We start from the raw sequence: 11,473 nt of genomic DNA, 5'->3' as shown, positions 1-11,473 counted from the left end.
CCTCAGGAACAACATGTGATGTTGTTCCACAAAGTCAAGGGATGCTTTGGTCTACTCCAGTGCCCTGCCTTTTTATGTAGCGTTTGTCTCCTCGGGAGGAGCAGACCAAAAGAAGTGCATTTTCCAGATCCTACACTGGCTTCTTATAGCCATAGGCAAATAAAGTTTGGCCTTTTCGACCAAACGTCATTATTTTGCTCCTGAATGGCTTCCAAAGAATGAGGCAAAAAAAGAAAACAATTATCATAAGAACGATAATAGTAACATTAAACCAGAGACCAGCATAAACCCAGTTGTTAAAAGCACTTTAAATGTTTTGCGTGTGTTCGGATTTGAATTGCTGCCATTGTTCTGAGAGTGAGAGCCAGCTTGGTGTAGGGGTTAAGAGCGGCAGCCTCAAATCTGGAGAACTAGGTTTGATTCCCCACTCCACACTCAACCAGCTGGGTGACCGTGGGCCAGTCACAGCTCTCTCAGCTCAACCTACCTCATAGGGTGAATGTTGTAGGGAGAGGAAGAGAAGGCGATTGTAAGCCATTTGAGACTCCTTCGGGAGTAAAAAGTGGAGTATAAAAACCAGCTCTTCTTCTTCTAAAATGTTGCTCTTATTGCTGCTGTTTTAGTGTAACCAATGTTTGTGTCCCTGCTGCTATCTATTGTTATTCAGAGCTGGCATTTACAAATGTTTAGATTGTTATAATTGTCCTATGGGAGCACTTTTGTTGGAGAGAGCAGGATAGAAATAATTTAAATAAACAAGCGTCTTAGGGCAAAGCCAGCAGAATCTGTGTTTGGACCTGTAATACTCATGCTAAATCAATGGGGGAGGGGTTGTTTCCACACACAAAGATGTGTGCCTATTCCATCCAGGACAAGTCCTGATCAGCCATTGAGCCAATAGCATCTTTATCTTATCTCGAAAAGGCTTCCATTTTTGTCTACTGTTATTCCAGGCCAGACTGGCCAGGCATTCTTGTTATTGGGGGAGGAGGATCATCCGGGCATGGGGTCACTGTAGTCGGGCAGATAGAGGCGAGTTTCCTGCATTCTGCAGGGGGTTGGACTAGATGACCTTGGAGGTCCCTTTCAACTCTATGATTCGGTTTACTGGCCTTCAGCCGTAAATGGGTTGAGCATTCATAACGGGCAGGACTAGCTCCACAGCAGGTCTGCCCAACAAAGAAGCTTTCTGCGTGGCCCTTTTCCATTTATACCATTCCTTTCCCTCAGAGGTTTAGCATAGTCCAGGGATCCATTTTAAGGGTTCAGCTATTTGCACGTGGGTTATCTGCCCTCGCTTCAATGCTCATTGAGATTTGGGCTTCTTTCCCCCATTTCCCAATACCATTGTGGTGTGCTCATGTGCCTCTGGGGGCTTTTCCCAGTTTTTATCCGATTTTTCTGAAACATGCTTTGCCACAAAGTTACTGGAAAGACTGCAATAAAATGTGTATGGTTGCCATGGGGGTGGGAGCAATCTGGATTTTCCTGCCCACGTGGCAACCACTGTCCCAAACACTATCCCCACAGAGACCATTTCTTCCTGCCCACACACCACTGAATATTGTTATCTCAGGATAGTATTATACCAATATGTGCAACAGCTTCTCTGAATACCTAGTTGCCGATTAAAAACAAAACATAGAATCATAGAGTTGGAAGGGACCTCCTGGGTCATCTAGTCCAACCCCCTGCACTATGCAGGACACTCACAACCCTCTCGCTCATCCACCGGAACCTGCCACCCCCTTGAATCTGGTGGCCCACAGGAGGTGGGTGGCCCCTGCCAGGAACTGGGTCAGGGAAGCCCACCATGCAGAAGCCCCCTCACTGCTGTACCATCCCAGCTGTTGCCCTGGCAGTGGGGAAGCCCCGCAAGCTTGTCTCCCCATGGAAAGCACCCTTCTTCATTGGAGATGGGTTTGGTTACAAGTGGTTTTAAATTGTCTATTAGTCTTCCAGCGTTTCTAAGCTAGACCAGAATACAAATGCAATAAATAGGAATGGGCACAGGCTACACCCCTAAACCCTCCCGAGCAGAGTCAGAGGTAGTTATTCTTGAATCTCTGTGGAGTTTAAGCCACAATTCTCCTCTGTTTCAGTAGTTACACTGAATGACTTCTGTCAGAAGGGTGGATTGTAACACTGATCTTATGGTTTATCAGTCAGCTTTTCTTTTGGATTAGGCTAAACCAGGGGTAGTCAAACTGTGGCCCTCCAGATGTCCATGGACCACAATTCCCAGAAGCCCCTGCCAGCAAATGCTGGCAGGGGCTTCTGGGAATTGTGGTCCATGGACATCTGGAGGGCCACAGTTTGACTACCCCTGGGCTAAACCATCTTTTGCTCAGAACTAACCAAGGGTGAGGCTTTTCACTCTTCTGAATATCCAACCAGTGCTGAGGAAGCTGCACTGGTTGCCAGTTGAATTCTGGATCCAGTTCAAGGTGTTGGTTTTAACCACCATTAAGGCCATTCACAGTCTGGGTCCAGCGTATCTGAGGGACTCCCTGTCTGCCTTTGCCCCCTCCCTGCCCTGGAGAGCACATTGCTCTTCAAACACCATCAGGTTGGTTGTCCCCGACCTGAGAGAAGCCTGCTTGCCTTCAAGCAGGGCCTTTTTCAGTCTCGGCCCCTACCTGGCGGAATGAGCTCCTGGAAGAGCTGAGGGCCCTGGCAGAGCTGGCTCAGTTTTGGAGTGCCTGAAAGACAGAGCTCTTCCACCAGGTGTTTGGTTGAGGCCAGGGGACGGGCGTTAATATCATCGTGGCCCCTCTGAGCAAAGATAACATCATGGACTCAGTTGCGGAGTATACTTAATTACTGTTATAACCTGCTGCTATTGGGCTGTTATCGGGCTGTTTTCAATTTTGTGATTATTTTAATGTCTGTGAACCATTTTAAACTTGTAAGCTGCCACGGGCCAGCGATGCCAGAAAGGGCAGTGTAAAAGCCAAAAGTATAAATAAATAAATCTCTACACTCACACAAATATACATACCAATATTCCTTTCATTCCAGATCACTGGATAGAGATTGTTTGCCAGGTATTTCCTTAGGTGCCAGTATATAGGACTTTCCTATAGTTTCCTATAGCAAGAATGGCCGCGGGAGATAGTTCGGTTCTTGGCTGAGCCAAAACTTTACATTTCAGTTTTTATTTACTCTTGTGGCTCCATTCTTTTAATGGTTCCTCACTCCCTTAAATATTAAAGAATTCAACTGGTGCCTCTCAAGGAGAGAGCCCAGGGAAAGGGTGGCTCTGAAGAGGCAGTATTGGCAGCCCCTGGGAATCATTGTTCAAACGCACGAGTTAAACTGCTTTCAAATGCATGATTACTTATTTTTGCCACATTTCATTGCTATTCTTACTATATTTAACAAGTGTCCATCTTGTCCAAGTGCTAGAATATTTATAAGCCTCAAGACCTGTGTAAAAAAATCAAGCCATACCTCTGGAGTCTCAATGCTCTTAATGATTAAACACACATTTCCCCTTTGATCCTGCAAATTCAGGAAACGGGGTCTCAAAAAGAACGGGGTCTCGTTTATCGGTATCAACTCTATTTGAAATTTTCCAAAGGGCTTGAACGTTAACGTCTTCCGTCATTTTTCTGTCATGGCTTACAAATTTTAGTGTCCTCGTTTATCTCTGCTTTCTCTCTTGCAGACTTTGTTGGGTTACAGATGTAGCCTTTTTGAATGGCCCATACCAAAAAAGTGATCATTTGTCAGTTTCCATTTTGTCCCAGAGCCAGGGATCTGTTATTGGCTGGCATCAATTACACCGCCTTTGAAATTGTTTAAAGTTATGTCAGGAGGCACACTCATCTGGTTTTAGGATAGCATGGAAAACAAAGCATAAAACCACCATTTCAGGGCAAAAATCAGGCCATCCTGTTTCGAAATCTTGCATGGGGAAAACTCTTCGTCTGCCATGAATAGTGTTGCTTTCCTTTGACTGTACTAAAAGTATCATTGTTACTTTGCCCAATTGCCCTGTAGATCCGGGGAAAAACAAATCAGGCAGTGGGACAATGAGGACTGTGCAACACCATTGCTGCTACACTGGCCCAAAAGAGGGGGAAAAACTTGGTTTACACCAAGCAACATGCCAGCAAACCAAAAAAGGGGGGAAATATGCCAGGTGACAGATCGGCTTTCTTGTTATACAAAGCCATTTCAGGATCGGGAAGCAAATTTCTTCCAGGCCACACTGGCCAGGAAGGGATTCTGGGACTTGGGGGGGGGTATGGACATGGAATTGGGTTCGCTGTGGGTGGGCAGGTAGTTGTGAATTTCCTGCATGCTACAGGGGGGTTGGACTAGATGACCCTGGAGGTCCCTTGCAACTCTATGATTCTAAATCTCCTGTGCATGTTGCTGTACAAGCTTCATCAGTGATCTAGAAAAACATATTTTTACATTGAAGACAAGTAGTAGAAAGACCCCGCAGTTAAAACTATTACGGGTTATCAAAAGGTTCCAAAGAAAGAATGTTTTTGTAGATCCCCGTGAAGAAGCTCGTACAGCAAAATGCATAGGAGCTTTGTCTGATGACCTGAGCAAGGCTCTAGCTGAATATGGAGGACATTGATTCATGGGGTCGCCATGAGTTGGAGGCAATTTAGGATTTCCAACCTCCAGGAAAAGGCAGGGGATCTCCCACTATAACAACTAATCTCTAGGCAATAGATATTAGTTCTGGAGAAAATGACTGCATTGGAAGGTGGACTCTATGGTATTATGCCCCCAAATACCGTCTCTTCCCAAACCCCACCCTCCTCAATTCTGAAATATCCAGGTATTGCCCAGAGCCAGCAATTTTAACTTGACTGTACTTCATCATACATATAAACACAAAACACACACACATATATATACTTATGGATCACCACAATTTGCCTGTGATAGTACTTTTTACCACCAACATTTCTTCGTGAAAATCTGGAGATTACCCTAAATTCACAGAATGGTATCTCCTGCCCTGTGCCCCCCCCCCCATTAGAATACTATGGGGGGCACTCATGGGAATTAGACATATGATCATTCTGAATAATTGACCAGTTAATGTCTACAGCCATATTACTGCCTGAAATAGCTACCCTTTAGCTGAATATGAATGTATATATTATACGATGCAGATAAACCTGATCGCGGATAAGAATATTCAGCTACCGTAGAAATCAGCTTCGTTTCTCTTTCCAATTTCAGTTGATGTAATTAGGTGAGTCATCTGCAACACATATGTATTAATGCCTGCAGCTCAGAGTATCACATTCTTTGATGACCAAAAAACACTCACCCACAGATATTTAATTTAATGAACACATTTATTCCCAAAGTGGTACATTTCACTACCAAATGCACAAAGCCCAAATGGCCTCATAACCACTGGAATAATCTGAAAGGAGAACAAGCATTAACAAGTTTAAGACAAGTTACCCTGACCTAATTTGGGAGGGTTTTTTTTCTATCGTGAGAATATTTTCAATTAATACTTATTTCTGAGTACAGTCCTCTGGGACATTCTCTTTCACAGCCCCTACTGGAATGCAGCCTCTTGTGGTGCAGAGTGGTAAGGCAGCAGACATGCAGCCTGAAAGCTCTGCCCATGAGGCTGGGAGTTCAATCCCAGCAGCCGGCTCAAGGTCGACTCAGCCTTCCATCCTTCCGAGGTCGGTAAAATGAGTACCCAGCTTGCTGGAGGGTAAACGGTAATGACTGGGGAAGGCACTGGCAAACCACCCCGTATTGAGTCTGCCATGAAAACGCTGGAGGGCATCACCCCAAGGGTCAGACATGACCTGGTGCTTGCACAGATCTAATCACAGAATTCTAGAGTTGGAAGGGGCCATATGGGCCATCTATTCCAACCCCTGCTCAATGCAGGATTAGCCTAATCCTGTCCAGGGCTGAATCTGCATGGAGCTTTTATTCCAATCCCAGCTCAGTCCCTGCCATCTACACAGAATGCAATTTCCATTATGATTTGGGGCTATTTAAATTTTCCCTCTGCAACAAGCATGATCAATCCAGAGTGATCCTACCTTTCCCCCGCAATATCCTGTAGTGGATATAACCCTCGATATTTGAAAAATTGGCATGAGTAAGCATGCAGCTCTCTGCTTTCCTTGAAATAATTTGCTATCGAGCCTCCAAAAGCCCAGACTGGCCAGGGCATCAGTTCAAAGTCTTTCTTGTTCCCAGGTTGCAAGGCTTTCCTTAAAGGGGAAGCCCTAACATCTCTTGGATTTATTCCCCCTCCTCTGCTGCCTCCAATCCTCTCCCCCTCCACCCTTCAAGGAAAGAAAGAGGCTCCTGCTGTGCTTGGCTCCCCTCCCCACTCTGAGCTTCCCTAATCACTTGCAGAACACTTTCTGTTTCAATGGGGGGGGGGGGGATAGAGGAAGACCCGAGTTAAAATCGATCTGAATTCAGCAGGATCCACAAGGGAATAAACAAAGTAAGTGCAGAATCAGCTCAGCTGTGCTACATTTTAAGTCCCTTTCACACACACTCACACACACACTGTTATATAGGGTTGAGAATCTCCAGGTGGTGGGTGGAGATCTCCCGTTAGTACAATTATAGGACCATGGCATAATTTTTGGAAAACTTTGTATGTCATTCCCCACTTGCCACGAGTGATGTCCCACCCCAATTTATATTTAAGTGTATTTAGAAAATAGCATTTTAAAATTGTATCTGCAGAATAAATTCCCCCAAGGAAAAAGAATAGTGTATAAGGTATTTATAAATACTGGGTTAAAGTTCATATTGTTTTATAAGAAACATTTAATGTTAAGTACATAAAAATATGTTATTGTGAACAAAGTGCAGGAGCCAGTTGATTTCCTATCTTAAGCATAGGCCTTGGTTCAAGTTTAAGGGTAATTTTTGTAATAGAAGAAGAAGAAGAAGAGTTGGTTCTTATATGCCGCTTTTCCCTACCCGAAGGAGGCTCAAAGCGGCTTACAGTCGCCTTCCCATTCCTCCCCCCACAACAGACACCCTGTGGGGTGGGTGAGGCTGAGAGAGCACTGATATCACTGCCCGGTCAGAACAGTTTTATCAGTGCCGTGGCGAGCCCAAGGTCACCCAGCTGGTTGCATGTGGGGGAGCGCAGAATCGAACCTGGCATGCCAGATTACAAGTCCGCACTCCTAACCACTACACCAACCCAAGGTTGATTGTAAGTGTTGGAAATGTTATGTATAAGTGGGCTTTTTTTGCTGTTGTTTTTATATTTACAGGCAACAGATATATTTGGAATATTTGGCAAAACGAAATTTCAAGCAAGTGGGGACTTTGGTGGGTAGAGGGAGGGGTGATATTGTAATCCTATATATTATGTCCTTGTTCTTTTCTATATCTATATAAAAATAAAAATTATTTTAAAAAAAGAATAGAGTATAAAGTGGACAGAGAACCTGAAGTCAAGATTAAAGGCTTATTACTCTGAAAATCAGCAGTAAGCTATGTATGCGCAATAGGCCTTAAATAATGCATTTGCTGCTGGAAAGATATGATGTACTTAATTCCAAGCACAAATGGAACATTTAATCAAGGCTTTCCCTCTGAGTCCCTGCCCTCTTTAATCCTCTGCCCAGCGAGGTCTACTTGGCAGCCTTTCTAGACGGCTACCGCTAATAGGCAGGAGCATTTTTATTCCAAAGGGCCTTCCCTGGGTGCTTAATAGATTGCTACTTAATGATTTCTGATTATGCTGCTTGTAGCTTGGTCTTTTAAAGCTGTGTTTTACATCATTTTCACATTTTAAATCTGTAATTCTACTAAACTAATTTATCCACTAATAATGTACACTACTAATAATATCACCTGACCTGGATAGCCCAGGTTAGCCCAATCTCATCAGATGTTAAAAGCTCAGCAAGGCCAGCCCTTGCTAGAATTTGGATAGGAGGCGTCCAAGGAATACCTGGGTCCTAACCCGGAGGCAGGCAGCGGCAAACCACCTCTGAGCCTCTCTTGCCATGAGAAAATCTGCAGGGTCACTATAAATCAGGTGCAAATTGACAGCTCTTTCTACCACCAATAATAAAGAAGATCTAACTCTCTTTCTATCCTGTAAGGCTAAATCTTGGTTTATATCTCTGGTATTTGGCATTACATTTTAGGGCATGGCGCAGCCTGACAAAGTTATGTCAGATCCAGCTCTCATAACAAATGAGTTTGAGACCTGCAGACTAGATGGACCACTGATCCGATCCTGCAGGGCTCTGTTTATATTCAAATCGCCACCTTGAGACAGCTCACTGGGAGTGGTATAGAAGTCAGATCAATAAATTGAGAAGTGGTGAGCCAGTAAATATTTCCATTCTTAAGCTCCAAGCAAGTTCTGTTGTTTTCCCAATCTCTTTTTGGGTCGAGATGGGCAGCTGCAAGCAGGAACAGATGTTTGCACCAGGAAGTTAGAGGTCTCTGGGTATTGAACCCCGACGTAAATCGAGCACAATTTCCGAAAGCGGGTGGCTATTTGGAGTTTCATTTTTGCAAATAACACATGACTAGAATTTGCATGCACATCTGGCCAGGTCCCCATTCTTAATTGTAATGGCATGCACTTTTTTGTGGGCGGGAGGGAGAGAATATTTTCAGTGGTGCGAGAAGGCAATGGATTAATTTACAGCATGTGCATGGATATTGTATAATGGGGGTTTTCAGAACTAATTTCCATTACTGTGGAGAATGCCTTTGAACGGGCTGCAGCCAGCGGCGTGAATCATGCAATATGCAGATTTCGTTTCAAACACAGTGAGTCACTTTTTACTGAAATAATGCATCATGAACGCGCACACACATCATGAACGCGCACACATACACACAAAAAAGGCTCAGTTTTTAAGAAAGTTGTGTGCCACCCACATACAACATTCTAGTCTTCTTTTAAAAATGTGAAAAAATAAAATCAAAGCAGAACAACCTGTTGTCATGGAGCGATAGTTATGCTTTCAGACAGATGAAGATGCTACAAGCCAAATGAGAAACAAGTGGGGTAATTCTTTTTTTTTTAATGCCATCTGGGTGAGATTTAAGAAATGTCAGACTGACCAGGAAGATATTCCCACCTCCCTGTTATGGGCTGAAGAGACGCTAAAGCAGGGGTAGTCAAACTGTGGCCCTCCAGATGTCCATGGACTACAATTCCCATGAGCCCCTGCCAGAGAACGCTGGCAGGGACTCATGGGATTGTAGTCCATAGACATCTGGAGGGCCACAGTTTGACTACCCCTGCGCTAAAGTTTGAATCTAAGCTGTGGTGGGGGGGGGGGAACGCACCTTCTGCCTCTATTCAGAGCAAAAAAACCTCTCTTGATCTGTCTCCTTAAAGCTAATACTCCCAACCAATTAAGAGACCACCTTTTTGGAGTAACAACATCGTCAGTCCAAGTGGCACAGTTCAAATAAGCAAATAGAGCACTGGGCAAGCACACGCATACCTCTTCTAACACCCACACTAGTTGAAAATCCTTTCTACAGTACAAATTAACTGTTAAGCAGGTGGGCATTTTGTGCCCCAAGGCATTATGTAAATGAAGGCTTCAAGGCTAAACATTTGCCAACGAATCACTAACTTTTCAGAGACTCTGAAGATGGACCAATGAACTGCCCCCCATTAAGGACCAATCAGGTTCTTGGGCGGCCGAGCCAAAATGTTCATGTTGTGCCTGTGTTCCCTGTTTGGCATTTGGAGTTAGCGTTGGAATAATAAAGAGCTGGTTGTTTTGGAAGAATTTTGTGGTCTGTGTCTACCGAACCCGCAGACTAAACATTAACATTGGCGCTATATCACTAACTGTTGAAGAATCATGGGAATTAATATTCTTTACCACTTCTTGGAGACTTCCAGCCCTCCCATATAGAACTACAGTTCTTAAGGTTCCTTGGCGGAAAGGAATCCATTTAAAGTATGAATTAGATACTCCTTTTACAGGCTGCGGCCCAGCCGCGCATGCTGCGCACGCACGGCCGTGGCTGCGCAATGCGCATGCGTGCATGCGCCATGCATGGCCGAAAACATGCATGCGCGGCATTTCCACGCATGTGCAGAAGTGCCGCACATGCGCGGCCCTGCTTCCCTCTCCCCCCCCCCACAGCAAGAAGCTTGCCGGGCTGCAAGCTTGCGGCCTGGGAAGTTTCTTACTGCGGGGGGGGGCGGGGGGGAGCCATGGTCCAGTGCCAGGCCCTTCGCAGCCCAGCACCGGGCCACAGCCCGGTGGTTAGGGACCACCAGCCCACACAAACAGCTATTGTTTAACCTCAAGTTGAAATTAGCTGATTGCTCAGTGTAGAGTCAATGGGCATGCAGACCATCTAGAGCAGGGGTGGCCAAACTGTGGCCATGGACTACAATGACCATGAGCCCCTGCCATCATGACCAATTGGCAGGGGCTCATGATCACTGTTGTCTATGACCAAAACCAAAAAAGGAACACAACCCAACCTTAACAGGTAGGAACTCAGAAGCTGAGCTGTACAATAAAATAATGTAAAACGTGTTGATTATTTATTATAGTGCACAATTAAAATCAGAATTAAAACCTCAAAAAAACTATACAGAACTAACAGCACATAAGACCAAATGTGTTTCGACCCTACTGGGTCTTCCTCAGTGGTCAGAACTGCGATGGTACACTCTTATATTAAACACCCACATTCAACTCTTTATGAAGTGTAGCTGAGAGGTTAAATGGGACCCTGGAAGATAAATATTGAAAAATATCAGGATGAGCATGATTAAAAAGGAGAGTCTAATATGTAATTCATTTAAACATAGGTGGTGACTTACTTATGCAACTACGGCTTTTCTAGTTTGGGTACAAGACAGCTCTGGCGAGAACTTCACAAGGTAGCACCCCTCCCCCTGCCACGAAGATCAGTTCTTGGGAGGCCTTTCTGCACCCTCTCTTTAGGAATCCATTCTATATGCAGTGACATATGCTGCAGTGCCATGACTCACGGCAGTGTCTCTTTTGATGAACTGTACCATTTCAGACTGTAAGGGTTTGGATGTCCTCCTGTCTGCACATATCTGGAAAAAAAATCCATGTACCAGAGGAAGCTAGAACCGGGGAGAAAAGGCTTCTCTTTCCCCCCTCCCCAAGCAGTTTCCCCCAGCAAAGACCATTGGGAGGGAGAGTTATTTCACTGATTTTGCTGCTCCACATGGGGCACCATGTGTGCAAGTATCACGGAGGAATCTGCCCCAGTTTAAGGTAATCCCCCCTCCCCATTCATAAAAGATATGCAGCTTTTCTCTCCCAAAGGCGTCTCCAAGTGGCTTACAGTTGCCTTCCCTTTCCTCCCCCCACAACAGACACCCTGTGAAGGAGGTGAGGCTGAGAGAGCCCTGATATTACTGAAGAAGAAGAGTTGGGTCTTATATGCCACTTTTCTCTACCCGAAGGAGGCTCAAAGCGGCTTACAGTCGCCTTCCCTTTCCTCCCCC

The sequence above is a fragment of the Paroedura picta genome, chromosome 4 (assembly GCF_049243985.1).
Source record: "Paroedura picta isolate Pp20150507F chromosome 4, Ppicta_v3.0, whole genome shotgun sequence".
Lineage (NCBI taxonomy): Eukaryota > Metazoa > Chordata > Lepidosauria > Squamata > Gekkonidae > Paroedura > Paroedura picta.
The sequence above is the reverse complement of the archived record's forward strand: the minus strand, read 5'-3'. Positions refer to the sequence as shown.